Consider the following 16,331-nt stretch of genomic DNA (forward strand, 5'->3'; position numbering starts at 1 on the left):
CTATCTAGCGTAGTACTGCTGCAGGCGCACGACGTGGACGACTTTAGGTCGTGGTGGGCGGCGTGATGAAGTTCTTTTTCCGTCGGGCATGACCTCGTAGTTCAGCTCGCCGAGGCGACGAAGTACCTTGTATGGTCCAAAGTACCGTTTCAGCAGTTTCTCACTGAGGCCGCGGCGACGGATGGGCGTCGACACCCACACCTTGTCTCCGGGCTGGAAGTGAACGTCCCAGCGACGAAGGTTGTAGCGGCCCGCGTCGACGCGTTGCTGGTCTTGAATCATGAGTCGGGCGAGCTGGAGGACTTCTTCGGCGCGTTGAGCAACAGCCTGGGCGTCGTCGCTCTCATTGTCAGATGGCTCATGGGGCAGCATTGCGTCCAGCATGGTCGGTACCTTCCGACCATGTACCAGCTGGAAATGGGTGAATCCAGTGGTCTCCTGAACCACCGTATTGTAGTCGAACGTGACGTACGGCAACACCTCGTCCCACGTCTTGTGCTCTACGTCGATGTACATAGAGATTATATCGGCGATTGTCTTGTTGAGCCGCTCGGTCAGCCCGTTGGTCTGCGGATGGTATGCAGTGGTTCGACGATGGCCGGTGCCACTGAGACGAAGGATCTCTTGCGTCAGCTGGGCCATGAACGAAGATCCGCGATCTGTAATCAGAACTTCGGGAGCGCCGTGCCGGAGGATGATGGACTCGATGAAAAACTTGGCGACTTCCACAGCAGTCCCTGAAGGAAGAGCTTTCGTTTCGGCGTACCGCGTGAGATAATCTGTGGCGACGATGATCCAGCGGTTTCCCGACGTCGAAAGCGGAAAAGGACCAAGTAGAACCATTCCGATCTGCTGGAAGGGTGTAGTTGGAGGAGAAATGGGCTGCAGAAGTCCGGCCGGCCTCGTCGGCGGTTTCTTGCGTCGCTGGCACTCGTGGCATGATCGTGTGTATTGGTGGACGGTCTTGGGGAGCTTCGGCCAGTAATACTTTTCACGAATACGGGCCAGTGTCCGGCTGTAACCAAGGTTTCCGGATGTCGGGTCGTCGTGGCAGGCTTGGAAGATCTCCTCTCGAGGGTCACTCGGGATTACCAGCAACCACGGTCTGTTGTTGTCGCCGAAGTTCTCTTTGTAGAGTACACCTTGTCGGATGGCGAAGGTCGGCAGTACTCGTAAGAAGACACGTGGCACGGTACTGCTGCGCCCTTCCAGGTGCTCGCTTAATGCGCGCAGCTCAGGATCGTCCCGTTGACGTCGTGCCATATCGTCGGTGTTCACTGCTCCTAGGAAGCACTCGTCGTCATTGTCGTCGCTGCAGCCGGAAGGGGTTTCGACGGGGGCTCTGGACAGGCAGTCGGCGTCGCTGTGCTTGCGGCCTTAGATAGAGACCACTGTCATGTTGAACTCTTGTAGTCGAAGACTCCATCGAGCGAGGCGTCCTGACGGGTCCTTCAGCTTCGGAAGCCAGCAGAGCGAGTGGTGGTCCGTGACTACACGGAATGGGCTCCCGTACAAGTACGGACGAAACTTCGTTATTGCCCAGACGACCGCAAGGCATTCTTTCTCAGTTGTGGAGTAATTTTTCTCCGCCTTGGACAATGTCCGACTTGCGTAGGCGATGACTCGCTCGATGCTTTCTTGCACTTGGACTAGTACTGCGCCCAGTCCCGCGTTACTTGCATCCCTGTGAATTTCTGTTTCCGCATCCTGGTCGAAATGTCCAAGCACAGGAGGAGTCTGGAGTCGTTGTTTCAGTTCGTCGAATGCCTGCTGTTGCTCCTCGGCCCATTCGAACTTCTCGGCGTCCTTCGTGAGATTCGTAAGTAAGGAAATCCTTGCGAAATCCCGAACGAAGCGTCGATAATAGGCACAAAGTCCAAGGAATCTTCGCACGGCCTTCTTATCTGTCGGCGCTGGAAATGCCGCGACGGCGCGAGTCTTCTCGGGGTCTGGGCGGACGCCTTCGTTACTAACCACGTGGCCAAGGAACTTCAGTTCGTCATAGGCGAACCGGCACTTTGACGGCTTGAGTGTGAGTCCGGCGGTCTGAATGGCTTGAAGAACAGCTCGGAGTCGTCTCAAGTGCTCGTCGAAGTTAGGTGAAAATACTACGACGTCGTCAAGGTCCACGAGACAACTCTGCCACTTCAGCCCTGCCAGTACGCTGTCCATGACACGCTGGAAAGTTGCTGGCGCCGTGCATAGTCCGAAGGGCATCACCTTGAACTCGTACAGTCCATCCGGCGTGACGAAGGCGGTCTTCTCTCGGTCCCGTTCGTCGACCTCGATTTGCCAGTAGCCGCTCTTCAGGTCCATCGATGAAAAGTATCGAGAGTGGCGCAGCCGGTCTAGAGTGTCGTCGATGCGGGGGAGTGGGTAGACGTCTTTCTTCGTAACCGTGTTGAGCTGCCGGTAGTCCACGCAGAACCGAAGAGTTCCGTCCTTCTTCTTAACCAGCACGACTGGAGAGCCCCATGGACTGCTTGAAGGTTGGATTAATTCGTCATTCAGCATCTCTTGAACTTGCTGATGGATCACCTCCCTTTTCTTAGCGGAGACTCTGTACGGCGATCGATGCACAGGGCGCGCGTCGTCCTCAGTAACGATGCGGTGCTTGGCAACCGCGGTCTGGCGCACCTTCGACGATGTCGCAAAGCTGTCGCGGTATTCGGCGAGGAGGTTGACCAGCTGCCGCCGTTTAGGGTCCGGAAGCTTAGGGTCAATGTCGAGATGCGCTGGCGACGTACTGTCTTGCTGGGGCGGCGAGGATTCGTCAGTAATCGCGGTGATTTCGGCGGGGTTTCGGAGTTTCTCGACGTGGCCCACGGCTGCACCTTTCGTGAGGTGTTGCGTTTCGTTTCGGAAGTTCGTCACGAGGGCCACACTCCGCCCATCTTGAAGTTCAGCTACTCCCGTTTCGACGCCTATGCCTCTTCCCAGGAGCAATTGGAGGCTTCCCTCGAGAAGAACTTCGCCACAGGAAGCTTCATCGATCCCGACAAGTACGAAAACACTCGACCGCGGTGGTAGGTTTACGTGGTTTGCGAGGACTCGGACCGTGGGTGACGTCGCTTGGGGTTCCTCCGCTGGTGGAGCAGGTTTTCGTAGCGTCAACTGGTTTGTTCCGAGGTCGATGACGGCGCCATACTCTCAGAGAAAGTCCATTCCGAGGATAATGTCCCTTGAACAGTCTTGCAGAACGACGAACTTCACAGGGCACGTTTCACCGTGGATCTCGACGCGAGCAGTGCATCTCCCGACTGGTGTGATGAGATGTCCTCCGGCGGTTCGTATTTGAGGTCCTTCCCACGGCGTCATGACTTTTCGGAGGCGGCGGGAGAGCCTCCCACTCAAGACTGAGTAGTCTGCTCCGGTGTCCACGAGTGCCGATGCGTCGTGGCCGTCGATGACGACGTTTAGGTTGTTGGACACCGTAGCAGGGGCGTCGTAGTGATGCGTGGCGTCGGGAGAGTGGGAGCGCTCCGGCGTTCTTGGAGGCTCTTTACTTCGGTCGTCTTCGGCAACGCCACCTCCAGGCGTTGCCGCACTTAGTTTTCCCGGCGACGCAAGGGCGACAGGCTCTCTCGGCGGGGTCGTGGCGCTGGAGACGCTGAACGTCTGGGCGACGGTGAGCGGGACTCACGGCGGAGCGGCGTTGAAGATGGCGAACGTCGGAGGTACTCCTCGATGTCACGAGGGCGTTTGTCGTACCTTGGGCGCGGGTCGTTAGGGTGGAACCCGCGGAGCCCCAGTTGTCGGTAGGGGCATCGACGGTAAATGTGGCCGGCTTCACCGCAGTGGTAACACAACGGGCGTCGATCGGCCGTTCTCCACACGTCGGTCTTTCGTGGAGCAGCTTGTTCTGTGCGGACGTACGCCCGATCTTCATGGCGTCGTGAATACTGCGGCGCTAGAGGTTCACGTCGAGGTGGCGCCGTATACGGGTGAGCAGGGGGCGGCGGTCGTCGGGTAGCTGCGGCGTAGCTCAGCTTCGGTGGTTCAGGAGCGGCGCTGGCGAGAACTTCTGGCTGCAGCGCCTGCTGAAGTTCTTCCCGGACAATTTCAGCGACTGAGGGCGTAGCCGGGCTTGTAGCAGCAGGTAGCAGCTTCCTGATTTCCTCCCGCACGACGTCCCGGATTATCTCGCGGATGTCCGTGGGGTTGTAGCCGGAAGATGAAAAGTCAGCGACGCCGGGGACTCGGTGATAGTGGGCGGCGCGTGCTTGAAGGGCACGTTCGATGTTGGTGGCCTCTGTGATGAAACCTTCGACGGTGGTAGGCGGGCTCCGAACAAGGCCTCCGAAAATGTTTTCCTTGACGCCGCGCATCAAGACCCGGAGCTTTTTCTCTTCGGGAGCGTTTGGGTCGGCCCGATTCATCATGTGGACAACGTCTTCGACGAAGCTCGTGACGCTTTCGGTCGGTCCTTGGGTTCTCGCTCGCAGGAGTTCTTCGGCACGCTGTCGTCAGTGCTGGATGGCAAAGGTGCGTCGCAGCTCGGCCTGGAATTCTTCCCACGACGAAATCGACGCTTCGTGGTTCTCGAACCAAGTGCGTGCAGTGCCTTCCAGAGCGAAATAGACGTTCTGAAAACACTGCTTCGGAGTCCATGTGTTATGGCGAGCAACTCGTTCGTAATGTTGCAGCCAATCTTCGACGTCCTCGTGGACGTCCCCGTGGAATGGCGTCGGAGTCCGGGGTGCGACGGGAAGGTATACGACGGCGGCGGTGGACGGGTTCTGCGACGACTGGTTGTCCATCGTCGGCCTCGTTGGCTGCCTGGTCCGGGGTGGCAGAAGTCCGTATTCCGCGTGTAGACCTTGGGTACGGAGACTGGCCCGAGTTTCAGGTTCCGCGTTGAGTGGTCTTCTCACCGGGCTTGGAATCGGGCTTGCACTGCGGACCCTTGGAGGGGAACGCTGCACGGGCATGCGGTACACCGCACCTCAACCAAAATGTCACGGGTGGTGACCAATAAACAAGAAATAAACAGAAATAAATAAACGTTTAATGTGGCGAACTTGTGCCAAAATTAAAAAAAGGAAACAGAAGAAAGCAGAGCGTCGCGGGCGTCGAAGTCGGCGTGTCAGCAGAGTCGAACGCTGGGGCGAAAACTGACACCGGCTTGCCCGCGGAGCCGCTTTTGTACACACGTTGGCTTCTGGAGCATTCGACGTAGAAGGTTCGACGGGTAGAACATTCTGACCTCGAATCAGCTAGACGGTTCTCGATTTCACCAGAACATCACATTACAGTGTTAACAAAAATGCATAGCCGCGGCCAGGAATCGAACCCTGGCCCTTCGCGTGGGAGGCAAGCGCGATAACCGTTAGGCTTCGGCCGCGCTGCCTACTTGGCGCGCGGCAATATGCAGCTATAGCGGCTAGACGATTTTTCGACATGATGCCAGAGACTCCCAATAAATTGCTGCACCATTCTTGCTGGAGTCAACTCGAGAGCACAGTGTAAGGGTAGCGCCATTGTCGTTTAATCAAAAAACAGATTTTTGTCACGATTAATAAAGACATGTACCTGTCTATCACTTTAAACACTGACCGCATCTACCGGTATAGGCGGCTAAGGCATCGTTCTGTTGCCCAAACGCCATTCTGTCTTTTTTTTTTTTTTACCATTAGCAAACGTGTTATTTCCCACTAACCTTTTCACTCAGTGGAGCTTTTGGATAAGCTCGTTGGCATAGATTTTGGAAGTAGCCACCCCCTTGATTCTAAACTAATCTTCTGCGTCTACCAACGCGGAACCCCTAGCAGTAATAGCAACTGCATTCCGCTGGTAGCTGCTTTTCTTTTGTGTTTTTGGTCTTAAAAAAAAAAAAAAAAGACGCGAAAGGGCGTTGCGTTTTGTAATGTTGCATCAGTCAGCGTCGATTAGTGTGCAACCACACTGTAGGTGCGATCAAGCTGAGGATTATAACAGCGGTTTGCTACATCAGACGGCTGACACCAGTGGTGGTGTTAGATATGTCTACACAATTAAAAAAACAACGAAAAAAAACAAACCATGCGTTTCTTTCAAAGGTTCTTTGGCGTGGACAGGTTTGCAGTGTGTTAGGCTTCCACTCGAAATTTTACGTTCACAACTCAGGTATAACCTTTGAGAAGAATATCGAAGCTTCTTTTGCAGTCTTGTTTAGATAGTTATTGATAGCATGACGGTGTACAAAATGACCAGAATCTGGGAAACCGACGGGTTCACTCTTTTATCGCACAGTGATGTGTGTTACTTTTGTTGTCGTTGCAAGCACGCGTTTTTCTCATTAAACGTTCACTTTTGTTTTCAGACGGGTCTTCCATTTTCTATTTTTGATAATACTTGAAACATAAACAAGAGCATATTGAGTTAAGTATTAATCTTGATGCGCGAAAAGAAAAATACTTATTTTTTAGCCGGCTCCCTAAAAGATCACCCTGTCCCGAACTATCCGTGTAAAATATAATTAAAAAATTCATTTTTATTGATTATTTTAATAAACTCGGAATACAGAATCTGTCGCGCGTGCAATCTGTTTGCGTAAAGATAGTCTTATGCCTTGTTGCGGTCAACTAGGTGTGGCGTCTGACGCGTTGCCTACGTGTTACATTCATGTCCTTCCCAGGGTTATTCGGAAAATCTGCAATTTAGTTTGGAGGTAAGTGTGACAAATAGACCTTTTCTTTTTTTTTTTGTTTCAGAAATTACCATGTGTCCTGCTGCTTCCGGGGGCGCTTGTAGCATCTTGACATCTTAGCTCTCTTGAATTGCGCAAAATACCTCTTGCGGTAACAGAGATAATCGCGAGGGCGGGTAAGTGTATCACGTTCGGTTGATTAGGCTGCTTTGGAAATTCGTGAAGTGATACCCTTAATGCGCTCTCCATGGGATTGTTACGATCCGCTCCGTAAAGACGTGCGATCATGTGTGAGCTGCGCTTCGTCATCTAAAAGTCAACTGGGCGTGCGCCGACGGCTGACAAGGATACCGTAGGTTTCCCTGGGTCATACTTACACATAACCATACGCTTAGACTACAGGTGAAAAAGAAGAAGAAGCTGCCGTGCTCTACGAACGCTTTTTTGTTAGTGCTCGGCAATTTTGCGAATAATTCTGCGTTTTTGGGTTTCTGAAAACATTTACCAACGAAAAGGACATCTTAGAAGCCTCCTCTACAAACCACCGAGCTGTCAGAAGATCCCAGTTCTAAATATTTGGCTTCGAAACATCATCAGCCCCATGGACCCGATCATCTGGAACGTCTAGATTGCCCCAACACCGAATTTCCCATTTCAAGAGCAACCCAGGCTCAAAGCCTGACGTACCGCCCTCAACATCCATGAGTGAGCATCTTTCTAACGAGACGCAAGGACTGATAATGACCTCACCACTTCCACCGGCTACTACATCCCAAAGGCAAGATGACCCACAACAAGCTATCGAGAAAAATACAACTTATGAGGCAGAAACTGAAATATCAAGTTACGAAGCTTCAACTGATGATGGAGGCGAATTTCTGCTCCCTAAAAGAAAGAAACGAGTCCGGAAAAGCTCTGGATCTAGTGCGAACACGACCATTCCTAACGGCACAGCACTAGGAAACGTCGTCATATTTACACCGCAAGATCCACAGATCAAAATAAAAACCCTTAATCCTGTCAAGTTAACCAGTGCTCTAAAAGCCAATTGCCCAGAAGGAATCGTAAGCATTCGTCCTAACGAAAGACTAAATATCCTCGCCGTGGACACTCGTAACTTTGACACAACCACTACACTTCTGCGCATCACCACATTGTGTGGCATTCAAGTAAGAGCATATGAACCACGCACGAGCAGTATGGCAGTTGGTGTGATTCATGGTGTATCGGTGGATATCACCGAGAAGGAAATTCTCGAATGCGCAAAATCAGAACTCCCCGTCATAAGGGTGCGCAGGCTGGGAATATCAGAGTCTGTAGCACTTATATTTTCAGCTTCACGTGCCCCAGATGCTATTCACATTGGCTTTGTACGCCACAAGGTAAACCAGTACTTAGAGAAGCCAACACAATGCAAGCTATGTGGACGACTAGGGAACGTCGCAGCAGCGTGCATATCACCTTTATGCATACGATGCGGCACCAAGCACGAGGGCACCGATTGTGACGAGACACCACATTGCGTGAATTGTGGACTTGAACATCCTCTACCTCACGCCAATGTCCTAAATGGCACGAAGAAAAGGCCGTTGCTGAATATCGTCGCTCCAATCATGCAGACTACCGCACGGCGAAGGCCGCTGTCAAAAAAGTGTCATCGTCTACTGCTCCTGAAGCACCTCGGGAAATAATATCTAGAAAACTACAAAACGTGATGCCACAGTCAACATCCAAAGAAGGCAGCAATAGACAATTGGTTGTTGCCCAGCGCAAATTAAACCCCAAACAACCAGCCACGGACAATGAAGTTCCACTTAACGACACGGCAATGTTTCCTCCCCTCCCTAACAAGGCTGCCAATACAGACAAGGTCGCAGAAACATCAACTAATCCCACAGCACCAGCTCCCACTGTCGAGGAATCGCAGCATAATTGGCAAAAGCATCATTTGACTGAGTCCGTCAGAAAAGGAAATACTGGATTTGACCTCCATCAAGTAGATGCCGTCAAGGAACAAGCGATGGACGCGTCGAACGTGGAGAGATCTCCTGAGCCAAATAGGCAAGCGTTGCCCGAAACCTCATCGAGACCTTCTTCATCGCTGAATATCGGTGACCTTTTACTGGCTGCAATCAATGCTCTCCGAGTCTTCTTTCAACAACTCTCATCACCATTTGCCAGCACTCTAACTAAAATTATCGACACAGCCATCCCATTTATCCAAGGATGGTTCTCTCATTGAGGATCAAATTCAACGAGCTACCATTTTTCAATGGAATGCCAGGGGATTGAAAACACGTCTTTCGGACTTTCGTCAATTTATTCAGAAATACCGTTTTCCTATAATAGCCATACGTGAATCTAAACTGTGTAGTGATTTCCGCCTTTCGGGGTATGAGGTATTTCATTCCGCACGGACATCAGGACCAGCAAAAGTGATGATTGCTGTGCGCAAAGAACTCACATATGTTTCTTACGACGTTCAACACCATCCGGATAATGAATATATATGTGTAACCATCCAACATGGAAAGTGTAAGGTTTCTGTAATAGCAGCATACATTCCACCCGGGGTCAGACTTGAAGAAAAAAGACTCGAAGACATTCTGAACAACTGTCCCCCTCCGCATATCTTAACCGGCGATTTTAACGCACATCATCCATTATGGGGAAGTCTGTACATGAATGCACGAGGAAGACGCCTGGCTGACCTCGCTGCTGCACACCACCTATCAGTATTAAACGACGGGAGCCCAACTTATCTACGCGGTACAACCAGCAGCAGCTGTCTGGACGTAACATTTATGACAAACACCATTCTCTCTTCTGCGGACTGGTTCACTGATATCGAGACGCGCGGAAGCGACCATATTCCTACCTACATAATAATCAAGTCGTTTCAAGGCACACCAAATAGAAATACAGTTCAACAAACACACTGGGATATTTATAAAACCTCAATGGAGCAGGCTTGCAAGAACACTGCAAGCTTGTCTACGTTCGAGAGCGACATTCTGAAATCGAGGAAAGCAGCTACCAAAACTTACAACCTTTCAAGTAACCAATCCACCATTGATTCAGAATATGAACGCTTGCGCGCAATTCGCCGTCGAGCAGAGCGCAAAGTAAGACGAACAAAAGACCCGAATGATTTGCGAGATGCCCGGAAGGCCCAAAGGTACACGAGGCGGCACCTACAGAAACATGGTTGGCGACGCTGGAAATCTATATGCGCTTCAATGGACCCCAAAAAGCCATACACCAACGTATGGAAAATTGCACGTGGACTAAAAACACCCCCCCCCCCCCCCCCCAATCAACTGCGTTCATTTAAGGCATTAGCTTTGCATAAGCAATGCTCTGAGAAATGTATCGCCGAAGAATACTTCACTATGCTCACCAGCTCATCAAATAGCCAACAGCTGGGATCCAATGATAATGTTGTCATTCCTTCCACAACGAACGGGAAAATGAATGACCCATTTAGTTTGCAAGAAATGGAAGCTGCACTCGGTTCTACAAATGCGAAATCGTCACCCGGCCCTGACGGTGTGAGGTACTCAGACCTAATACACCTGGGATGAGAGGTGAAGGCGCGGCTTCTGGCGTTTTTCAACATCTCATGGGAAACCGGTGTTGTATTTCTGACGTGGAAAAAAAGTAGGATAGTTCTTCTACTTAAACCAGGCAAGTCAATGCTTGATATATCGTCTTACCGCCCCATAGCTCTTGCGAGTTGTATTGGTAAGCTGATGGAAAAAATGATCCTCTTTCGCATCGAATGGTATCTAGAGCAAAACGGGTATTACCCAAATATAATGTCCGGATTTCGGAGAGGCCGAAGCTCTATTGACAGCGTAATTGATCTCGTGACTTCAGTGGAACAATCTAAGTCGGAGGGGCGCATGTGTGCCGCTGTATTCTTAGATATCAAGAGCGCATTCGATTTTATCATTCATAGGGCCATTCTAGAATCCTTAGAAGAACTTGGACTGGGTGGTCATCATACATGGGTAAATTACTTTCAAAATGTAATTTAATTACAATTACAATTACTTAGCTCCCAAAGTAGTTTAACTACAATTACAATTACTACTACGCGAAAGTAGTTCATTGCAATTACAAATTACTTTTTAAAAGTAATGCAATTACTTTACAATTACTTATTTCTGAGAGTTACCCACCTTGGGCCATTATAACTGTAAACGAGTTATATGGCCGCTGTATAAATGTCACGCATTGTACTTTCCTTTTATGAAATTTGTTAAATGGGTTATAGAACTTAATAGTTTGGAGTAATGAACTCCTGATTTCTTATATTCTCAAAAAATAAAAATGAATGGCGACAAAATTCACAGGTGCGAGGTGAATCTCTTTAGAGCTTGTGCAAATGGTATCCAAGTCAAACCAACAAAAAATAAACTTAAAAATAATACAAGGAAACAAATATGCGACAGTACTGGTATCATAAAACTCGGTGATTCGCTACCTCTCCCTGTCTGTGGGCTTGTAACATGTCGGATGTGGGTAACCGTAGCACGCGAACTGCGGTCGCTTCCACAAAACTAGTGTCACAACAGCAGCAACTCTCTTGCCAGGGATTCTGGGTTAATTCAGTGCACGGTAACACGCCAAAAAAAGCTCCTGAGATATATAATAAATTTAGGATCGTCATGTCAGGCGAAGGAGCAAAGAAGCAGCAGGTCTCATTAACACGACTCACCCTGCCTTACTTCCAACTGTTGTTGCTAAATTGCGCTTCTTCGCCTCGATGTTAGAGTAGCACGACCCTCTGTTAGTGGTACCAACATATGAGATAGAGGAGAAAGACGTGAAAAACTCATAAAGAAAAGAGAATAATTTCATGAACAAAAAAGTCCCCAAACTTGACTGAAATATGTAAGCGAATATGCTAGCGGCGAAGACGCGTAAGGAAAACCTCGAACCTCCCCGCCTCGACCGGATGATGTGATCGGAGCCAACCAGCTCGACTTCGACCCCCATGCCCCCGTGTGGGAATGAGAAATAAGAAAGACCCCTAGAAACAGGAGCAGCAGGAAGCGAACGAGACGAAGAGTCAGATTCAACTACGACAGGAACGAAAACGGACGCGAATGAAGCCCTCATTTATCAAATTATTTCTCAAATTCTTCATTAAATCGTTTTGCAGTCTACAAAATCCTTCATTCCGTTCTATCCCATCCCTCTTTTCCCTTTTTTTGAGCAGGTTGCGAAACTCTCCCTTTATTGCTTCGGTTGTGCTCTCGTCGCCGTGGCCATGGGGGAAAAGCGCCACCGCCGCAAAATCTTGCAAAAGTAATTGTAATTGTGCCTGAAATTTAGCAATTACTGATGCTAGAAAGTAATTAAATTACAATTACAATTCCTTTCAGCCAAAAGTAATTATTACAATTACAAATTACTAGGAAAAGTAATTAAATTACAGTACTTTAATTACTGTAATTGAATTACTACCCAAGTATGGTGGTCATATATACCGCTGGATATCCAGCTATCTCAACAACAGATTTATTTACATCTCCACAGAATTAGGAAATACACGACTCTTCCGCGTAACCAAGGGAGTACCACAAGGAGGAGTGCTGAGCCCAACGCTTTTCCAACTACCGCTCATAAGCCTTGTTAAGACACTTCCTAACACAGTTCATGCTTCGATTTATGCCGATGATATGTGTATTTGGGCGTCCGGAATTACGCGATTGCATATAAAAGCAAGACTTCAGAGAACATTGGATATCCGGCATCATTACTTAACATACCGGGGACTACATATATCGACATCAAAGTCTGCTGCAATCGCGTTCACACGCCGAAGCATGGACAAATATCCTCTAACTATCTGCAAAGAAAAAATACCTTTCTTAAAGAAGCATCTCTTCTTGGGCGTCATCGTTGATCGTGGTCTGACATGGACGCCCCATATTCAACATCTTAAGAAGAAGCTCTCAGCGTTTGTCCTACTAGCCCGGTTCATCAGTGGCACAACATGGGGAGCGACAGTTCCTGCTCTGCTGCGTCTTTACCAAGCTATTTTTGTGGGCATCTTGCGCTACAGCCTCCCCGCTTTCAACGGCACGTGCAAAACAAATATGAAGACGCTACAGAGCCTACAGGCTCGAGCTCTGCGCTGCTGTCTTGGTCTCCCTCGGTCAGCCTCCACGCCAGGCACTATAGCCGAATCCCGACACTTCCCAGCATGTGTTCTTCAAATTCAAGAAACCTTAAGAATACATTTACGGCATCTAACCAGACATAAAAAACACTATCTAGCCGACATTATGTCATCTAGACCATCGTCCAACTATGCTCGTGTTTTAGCACTGTACCAACAAGAATTTCCATCAAGGTTTCTAACACCAGAAATTGCAGCTACTCCACCTTGGACCATACCTACGCCGCTAATATCCCTCGACATTCCTGGGATATACACAAAACGCAACACTCCTCAGGCGGTGCTGTACCAACATAAAATGACCGAACTCTATGGATCTCATATATCTCGTATACACGTTTTCACCGATGGTTCTACAAGTATATTGAGCTCAACAGCTGCGGCTGTGTTTCCTACTAGAGATATAACTATTAAGCACAAACTAAGTCACAAAACATCTTCAACAACAACCGAACTGATTGCCATTCAAGAAGCGGTGAAGTATATCGAGAAACAACAACCTCAAACATGGACAATCTTCACCGACTCCAAAGTGTCCTTGAAAATTCTACAATCGATACCAAGAACTTGGTTTGAACATCATGCTACTTTTAAACCGCTGCCGAGTTAAAGGACATGATCTGCTCCTGCAATGGATTCCAAGCCATAGTGGGATTTCTGGCAACGAGGCAGCAGAGGCAGCGGCTAAATCTGCCCATAAAAATGTGCGCACCCTGAAAATTCCTTACTTCAAGTCAGAAGCTAACTCAACTGTGCGTAACGTAGCCAAACTCCTGACATCACATCTATGGGCTGATCCCGAGTATCATCACTCCCGATTATACGCCCTCGATCCACATATGACATTTAGATATCCGTCTGGACTTCCACGCAGGTCCCAGGCAGTACTACACAGACTCCGACTGGGGTTGGCGTTTACCCGACACTTTCTACATCGAATAAAAAGATGAGACAGCCCTAACTGCCCAGTCTGCGATGTCCAGGAAACTGCAAATCACCTTATCTGTGAATGTGCCATCTACGCCGTGGAAAGAGAAGACCTTCACAGAACAATTCAGAGGCTAGACGACCGGCCTTTCTCCTGTGACAAAGTGCTGGGATCGTGGCAGTCCACGGAACATTCAATGAAAGCCACAAAAGCCCTGGTACGATTTCTCGAGGACACCCGGTTGATGCAATTCCTGCAGGCAGAGACTGACATTTTTAACTATTCAACCCATCATCCTTTCAGCTCTCTCTTCTCATATTCATTAAGCACCTCATCCCACCTTTTCATCCCCTAATCCTTTCCCCTGTGCAGAGTAGCCAGCTAGGACAGAAGTCCAGGCTTACCTCTCTGCCTTTCACTCATCACTTTAATGAAAAAATAGACTACAAGTAAGCAGGGCAATGCCTAATCTTCGCCGTCTCGATGTTGTGCTATGTCTAATCTTTGCTATACTTTGTTTGAACTTAAGTTTAGTCCCAGTCGACGCAACGAAGTAAAGGGACCAATAATGCAGCCTCAATAATGCTAGTCACTTCTCCTTTTCTGTTTGTCATACTTATACTAGCTGGCTGATCCAAAGTTCTTTGATAAGAGCCTTTTACAAGTAGCAATATTGTTAAAAACGCCGTCTGCGTGATGGTGCAAGTTTAACGATTCGAATGGCGGCGTACATCAGAGGCCTGAACTGAATTACGTCTTTTTGCTCCAGCAGAATGTGCTTTGCCATTTTTATTGGTTGTCGTCACATCTAAAAGAAGTATAATGGTGCAGTGCGCGTGTGGGTACAGTGCGCGTGGCCGAGGTGGTAGCTGGCGGGGGCGCTGCGAGCGCTTTGGGACATTCCACTCTGCTTCCAGGGGAGGACGCTCACTCGGGCGTCCTCCCCCCTATTTGAATCAAACTTAAGTACAGTGCCCTCACGCGCACTATACTTTAGGTTGATCTACTCGCGGCTGCTCTTCGCACAGTCTGCTGAGTCGCTGGCTGAATCTCTTGTCACGATTCATCGTGCTCTGTATGACGAGCAATGCGTACTAGACGCATGTTATAATCTGCGTATCCTCTATGTTGGCGTGACGAGCGTGTAACGTTTTTCGCAACGGTTGAGCGTAATGCTAAAAATTTAGTGTATTTACTGCAAGGTGTTTTCGTTTTACGAGCGCATGAAATGTAGGATTGAGTGTTAAAAGAGAAGTACATTCAAGCACATGCCAATAATAAATTATAAAAGTTGCATCGGATTGCTATCGTCTATGTAAATATTACTTTTTGTACGAGTTCCTTAAAAAGAAATATAGATCGTCCTTTTTAAAATATTTTTTTCGGGGTCAAAGGAAGCACATTTAACTTGAGAACCCAGTCGGTGCTTTTATACGAGCAAAACTGCCTGCGTCTACATTTCCGCAAAGGTTATCGAAAGAAAACAAGTCCCACAGTATTGCCTTTCCCGCTTTCGTGCGGTGTCACCGTTCCCGGGGCATATAAATCAAATAAAGTATATAATGCATCATTTTGTTTCTTCCTACACCTAATCGCTTTAACAACTATCCATTTATCTTGAAAGGGCAACACTTAAGGCGCCTAAGGATGGCCTTAACATTTTTAAAATATAATTTTAGTTTACTTTAACGTTTTTTATTTCAATTTTGTGCCGGAACTTCGAAGGCAATCAAAACAACAAATGTCTCTAAAAAAAAAAAAAGCTTTTTATACACTTTTTTATGCCCAATTATATATGAGTATGGCCGAAGGCGGCTCTCGTCTTCGACGCTTTGAGAACGGCCAGCCAGGTGGCTCTTTTAGAATAAATAAAACTGTTGCAGCATTCAAAATTAATGACTCGATTGCTTTGAAGTGTGTATCTTTAGAAGGGGGAAAGGGTGGGGGGGGGGGGGCGGGGAGTGAGGGAAGGGGTTTATAAAGTCGCCGGCGGCTTACCCAGTGTGCAGGTGAGCAAAAGTGTAGCAATTATAAAGAAAGACTTCATTTTTCGATTTTTTTTTCTGCTTGGTTCCTGGAAGAAAGATGAGAATACGGTAGCGTGAATGGAGGCGCGAGTCAACTTCGGGTAGCACAGCAAATATTGTATGCACCTGAAGTACTCAGGTTCACAAAATATGGGTAACCTGAATGTTACACCAGGTTGCACAGAGCTCTAGGAAATCTACATGGCATGGGCCAGGGAATCTGAGGTTTTGAGATGCCCGAAGAATTATTTAGTCGTTATTCCAAGGTTACCCCGCATTGCCCGAAGGCATTATGGCAGGGCTCATTCCACTGAACAACAGTTTTGACATAAAAGGAATCTCCAAACAAGCTCGTCCTGGCTTGGTACTCCCGTATTTTGAAAGTATAAGCTTTGCACCTAGAAATATAATGGGCTTATTTAAAATAGGCTTCCTTGTTAATTTCAGCCTTGATATTAAACGCTTAAACTAAAAACTCAACTTTTTCCGCCGAGATGATAGTAGTTCGCAACTTAATTCGTGTTTGCCTTCTGTACAACACTCTCTCCACCCATA

This window comes from Ixodes scapularis, unplaced genomic scaffold (assembly GCF_016920785.2).
Source record: "Ixodes scapularis isolate PalLabHiFi unplaced genomic scaffold, ASM1692078v2 PGA_scaffold13__105_contigs__length_92229423, whole genome shotgun sequence".
Classification (NCBI taxonomy): Eukaryota; Metazoa; Arthropoda; class Arachnida; order Ixodida; family Ixodidae; genus Ixodes; species Ixodes scapularis.